This window comes from Capsicum annuum, chromosome 5 (assembly GCF_002878395.1).
Source record: "Capsicum annuum cultivar UCD-10X-F1 chromosome 5, UCD10Xv1.1, whole genome shotgun sequence".
Lineage (NCBI taxonomy): Eukaryota > Viridiplantae > Streptophyta > Magnoliopsida > Solanales > Solanaceae > Capsicum > Capsicum annuum.
Genome location: NC_061115.1, coordinates 187470176 through 187476483, shown reverse-complemented (window position 1 = coordinate 187476483; position 6308 = coordinate 187470176).

The window sequence follows — 6308 nt, the reverse complement described above, 5'->3', positions numbered from 1 at the left end:
TTGTATATCACTTACCTATTTCCTTCTGCCCAAGAATGATATGGGATATTATGTTATAATACTAAGGTCCTGGTAGTTTCTTGAAAAGACTGATTCTTTCGCTTTACTACACCATTCTTGGCATTCATGATGAGAGAGATATCATTATTGTCATGTTTGATGGACCAGTTTTTAGTTTGAAGGAAATTCCAAACCTGACGTATTAGCTGACTGATGCCGAGTGAGTTATATTTAAGTTCGTCTACCAGATATTTAGTAGATTTGTATGAGAAGTTGATCTTTACTGAGCTGACTCTGGTGACGTTGTCACTGAGTTTGACTGATCCTCCACCTATATTCTTTAAAACTAAAGAAATTTATTTCTTTACCGTCATGTATTTGGAACATCCATCATCAAGGACCCATATTTCTTTTTTATAATTTTTGTGGACATGTTCATTTAAACAAAAAGATTAATTCTGCTTAGGTACCCATGTGGTCTTGGGTACTTTCGAGTTAGGTGTGCTTTCTATGGGCTTCCAAACTAACACACTTTTAGGCTTATACCTACAGCTGTAGGATTTGTGACCTCTCCGTCCACATATAAAATAAACAGGTCCTCGAGAAGAGAAAGAGGTCTTAGCCGATTTAAACGATTTTGATAAGGAACTAAAATATTTTTAAATTAGTTTGAACTTACAAAACTATGACTAGGTGATTTCTTAACACTATTTAATTTTATTTTTACATCATCAAGCTCTTCTAGAAGTAAGTCAATTTCAATTTGACATGCTTTGATTTCTATTTGATAGTTTCTTTATTCCTTTTTAAGTTTTCGTTTAAAACAAGATTCATAAATTTTTTCCTATTGAAAGAGTTTGTTATAATTATTTATAACTTTTAGAAGCTCATCAGCTATCATGTCTAAATTAGATTCAAGGATATTACAATTACGACAATCGTGTAGTCTTACCTTGCTAGATCTACCTGTTGCCATGAAGCACATATTGGTAGCTTCTATTTTCTCTTCAGTTTTATCTTTATCACTCCAGGCTTCAAAGTTTTGATTCTTTTTGAACAATTTTCTTCTTAACTCGAGACAGTTTTATTTAAAGTGATTAGAACTTCCATAATAATAACAATGATTATCATTTCTGGTGGGGTCATTTTTTTTGTCTCCTTGGGATGTTTCTGTCTCATGATCTGACTTATTTTACGGTTGATGAGGTCCATTCCTTTGCTATTAGCTTCTTCCAGAATGTCCTTTTTTTTTGGTTGGAGCAGCGTTGAAGGCTACTGGTTTCTTCTTTTCCTCCTTGTGGTACCTGTTGATATAATTTCTTTCATATGCAAAGAGGTTACCTTGTAGTTTGTCATATTTCATGTTATGTAGATCTTCATCTTCCAAAATAGCAGCCTTGGTTTCCCAAATCTTTGGAAGACTACGAACCTATTTCTAGACTTGCAGGCTATGTGGATAGATCATCCCTAGTGATTTCAATTCGCATACGATCTTACTGAACTGACAAATATTATTTCAATGTTTTCATTCTCTTCCATCTTGAATAGCTTGTATTCATTGACAAAGGCAGCAATCTTTGACTTCTTGACTTTGGTGGTTCCTTCATAGGTTACCTCCAAATTATCCCACATTTCTTTTGCAGTCTCACAAGTTGATATTTTGTCATATTCTTCTCCACTAACTGTACAATGAATCAAACTTATAGCATGTGCATTAGTTTGAATTACCCCTTGTTGCTCTTTGGTGACCTTGAAGTTTTTAAGGTCTTCTATGTCAGTACTGCTAGATTCTTTGTCTTTGTCCTTTAACTTCACTATAAGTCTTGGAATCAGCTTTGGACCCTTCTTGATGACAATCCATGCTTGGAAATAATTTTATTGGACAAAGATTCTGAACTTATTTTTTCCAATAAGAGTAATATTGTCCATTAAAGTATGGTAGTTTTATGGAGGAGTGGCCACCCTGGAGAAGCTTTACTCAAGCAACACTATTGGTGAGACCTGCTCTGATACCACTTAAAATTCAATAAAAGGGTGAATTGAAAATTTTTTATGAGTCGACTACTGACTCCTCAAAGTCGACTCGCCAGCAGATCAGTACACTTCACAAGACAGGTTAGATTTAAAACAATTAAGAAAATAAATAATTAAACATAAAGTAAAGACACAGAGATTTATCCTGGTTTGAAACACCAATGTGGTGCCTACTTTCAGTCCCCTTGGGTTTCAAAATTTTCTTAGATCGTTTAATGTCGCCTCAAGTATAATGATGGAAAACATGTTCTGAAGACTTATTTTGTTCTTCAGATCATGTGACACAACTTCAGTTTATATTACAAAGTTGACTCGATCCTACTCTTTATATAACAATTGTAAACTAAGATTCACAAATCCTTGTGAGACTAAGATTGTGACACTTTGATATTCCTATTTGAAGTTGTATAACCCATATCCATCTTCAGTCTTCCTCTTTTATAGTTTTCGACTGCTACTCTTCATAAAAAAATCAAGAGATTTTTTCTCAATCAAGGATCTAAATTGATTTCTTGATTGAGGAATGCATTCTTATGATATGTCCATATCAGATATATCTATTTTTGACTTTTGATACGTCCATATTAGATATGTCCGTGATCTTTTCTTTATTGTGATTGATGTTGATGTGTTGCAATCAGTACTAAAAATTTCATGATTGAATTGATTTGCTCAAAATCGCAGGGCTGAAATTCTTCTCTCATTTGTTCTCTCTTTGATTTATTTGCTTTGGATGCCGCTGATCCTGATTTGATTTCTTTCCATTCCTAGAGCCTGCTCCCTTACTTGCTTCTTTTAGTCTTTCATCATTAACAATCTTCCAGTATCTTGCTTCTTTTATCGTGTAAAGATCCATTTGTTAGTTTGACATTATTAAAACATTATCTTAGGAGGCTAACAGAATTCTGATTTATGGACATGCAATGGACAATTTGATCCCCACATTAGTATGCTTAGAAAATTAAACTAATCATATTATGAAAAAAGTTAAAGATGATTTTTTGGAATATCATAAGCTCTTCTAGAATATCCTAGTGTAGTATCTTGAATAAATATTTTGTAGAATTATCTAGATACTCTAGAGGAGTGGTAGAAGATAAAGATCACTAGATATTTATCTTATAGAATTATCTAGATATTCTAGAGTCATAAAAGATAAAAATCACTAGATTTTTCCTTTAGATGTGTCCAGAAGATATTCTAGAACCATCCATAAACAAGTATAAATAGGGATTACCTTGTACATTTATAACCATTCAAAAATAAATCCAATATAAAGCATATAAAGTATTCTTCTATACCCAAGCTCTCTTATTCAATATCTTCCTTCTACTTTCATAAGTTCCCCTTCTTTAGTTGAATCTTCGATCTTAGTTAACGATCTTCGTCTAGCAGAAGGTCTCCCCAGTTACACTTTTCTTCTGCTATTCTCTACATGGCATCAGAGTCGAAGTCATAGATTAGCTTATGTTTATTTCAAGATTGGGTTTGTGATCGATTCAACTAGTTTGTCTAAATGAATTTAAGCGGTCGTGTTAATGGAATAGGAATTAAGCTATTGAATCAGTCCAATTACAAGGTATGGAAGACATATATGGAATCATACCTCGTGGGCAAGGATTTTTGAGATGTTTTTAATGGGAGTAACACAAGTACTCTAAATGATGGATCGGAGAATAGTAGTGCATACAAGAAGTGAAAATAGATTAATGAGAAGGCGGAGTTCATTCTGAAGAGGACCATCTCCTCCAATTTATTTGACCATATTATAAGGTGTAAATCAGCTCATGATATTTGGAGGACCCTTGATCATTTATTTGATAAGAAGAATGAAGCTCAGCTACAGATATTGGAGAATGAATTGGCTAAAGCCAAGCAAGGTAATCTTTCTATTGCAGAGTATTTCTTAAAGATCAAGAATTATATTTTGAGACCTCTTTATTAAACTCAAATGAGACTATATTTTAAGCACAAATAAGAAGAAATATTTTTCGTGGTTTGAAGCCAAAATATATTCCCTTTGTGACATCGATTCATGAATGGGCTTAACAACCATCCTTGGAGGAGTTTGAAAATTTATTGTCGTTATAGGAGTTACTAACCAAACAAATGGTTGCGGTATCAATGAAAGAAGGAGAAAAAAATGCTCTTGTAGCTGGTAAGAGGAACTTTAAAGAAAAAACAACAAAAGATATGTTGGATTCTCGATCCACAAGTGGTTCAAGCTCACCAAGAAAGAAGGGAAGAGTCTACAAATAACTATAAGACTCTCAAATGTCATTGGTGTAGAAAAATGGAACACATAAAAAGATATTGTCAAGCCAAAGAGAGTAATATGGCTTAAACTAAGAAAGATATTGAAGAAGAAAAAGAAGATTGGGGAAGTGTTTCGTAGCTAAGAGTCGAGTAATGGATGCCATGACTTCCACCAATTTTGAAAGAGACTGGATCGTGAATTCAGAACATGGGCATCATGTCACTACAGATAGATCTATATTTTTCAACTTTCGAGAATACAATGGTCATGATGTCATTGTAACAGTAGACAATACGGTTCATCACGTGGATAACGAAGGCACAGTTGTCATCAACGAGAAGCAAGCAGACTCAATCGTTCTTAACAATATCTTTCATGTTCCAGGGATGAGGAAAAATATATTTTCAGTTTTAAATGCCATAGATACGGGAGGTTATCTACTATTTGGTCCACATGATGTGAAGTTCCTTTGAAATATCAAAGAAATCAAGGCAGATATCATTCATACCAATAAGATTTAATGATTTATATGTCTTATCTGCCTCTACTCATATATTGAGAATACGAGTAGTAATGATAACACATATTTATGGCATGTTAAACTTGGAATATTAATATAGATAAATTAAAAGCCATGGTAAAATTAAATCTAGTAAAAGGATTACCTAACTTAAGCAACTTTGGTGGAGGAGAGATTTGTGAAGGATATCAATATGGAAAGGCACATAGTCTTCCATTTGATAGATCCTTGACAAGAAGCAAAGCTTCTCTAGAACTAATTCATAGTGATTTGATAGGGCCAATAAAAACTCTTTCGTTCTCTGACTACTCTTATATGCTATTTTTCGTTGATGATTTTACTAGATTCACATGGGTTAATTTTATGAGGAAAAGTCAGAAGTATTCAACAAGTTTTAGAAGTTCAAGAAAACTGTGGAAGGCGAGCTTGGTTCAAGGATAAGGTGATTGTGAATAGATAACAGTGGTGAGTCCTCTTCTGAAGATTTTCTCTTTTTTTGTCGTCACCATGGCATTAGAAGAGAGCTTACTTGTGCTGATACGCCATAACAAAATGTAGTGGCTGAAAGAAATATTCTCCACTTAACAGAGATATGTAAGAGTTGCATTTATGCTAAAAATTACCTAGATCCCTATGGGCTGAAGGTATGAAATGGGAAGCGGATGTAATCGACAGGATGCCGCTTTCTCCAAACAACATGATGTGACTTTATGAATTGATGTTTATAGAAAAGCCTAACATTAAACACCTTAGAGTCCTTGGATCTATCCGTTATGTTCATATCCCGGATTCTCAGCGTAGCAAATTGGATCCTAAGGCAAGAAAATGTATATTTGTGGATATGATAAAAGGAAAAAAGATTAGAACTGTATGGACCCAAAAACTCTTCGTTTCATTGTTTCTCGAGATGTCATATTTGATGAAATTTCCTTATATTATGAAGTTTCATCGAAAGGAGAGAGTTATAAATCATTGAACCCTGGAGTTTCAAACTTGCCCATCATAAGTGTTTCTCCAGAGAACTAAATTACTGAGGAGCTAAGCGAAAGGGGGAGCCCGCAGACTCAACAACATGAAGCTCAACAAGAAGATGATTTACTTGGTTCACAAAGACCAAGTAGAACTATTGTTACGCCATCTCACTTCAGAGATGAAAACTTTATTAGTACATATTCTTGTTTTTTTGCAGGGGTAATTAACGATGAAGAGCCTTCATTCTTCGAAGATGCTAAATGAGTCAAAGAATGGGAGCTTTGCATGGATGATAAAATGGAAGCTCTAGTGAAAATCAAACTTAGAACCTTGTTCTAAAGCCAAAAGATGTATAACTCGTGTCTTGCAAATAGGTTTACAAAAACAAAAGAAAAGCAGATGATAGTATAGATAGATATAAAGCAAGGTTGGTTGCTCGAGACTTTTCTCAAAAGTATGGTGAAGACTACGAAGAAATCTTTAGCCCGATGGCTAAGATGATCTCAGTTCGAGTTGTACTAGCCA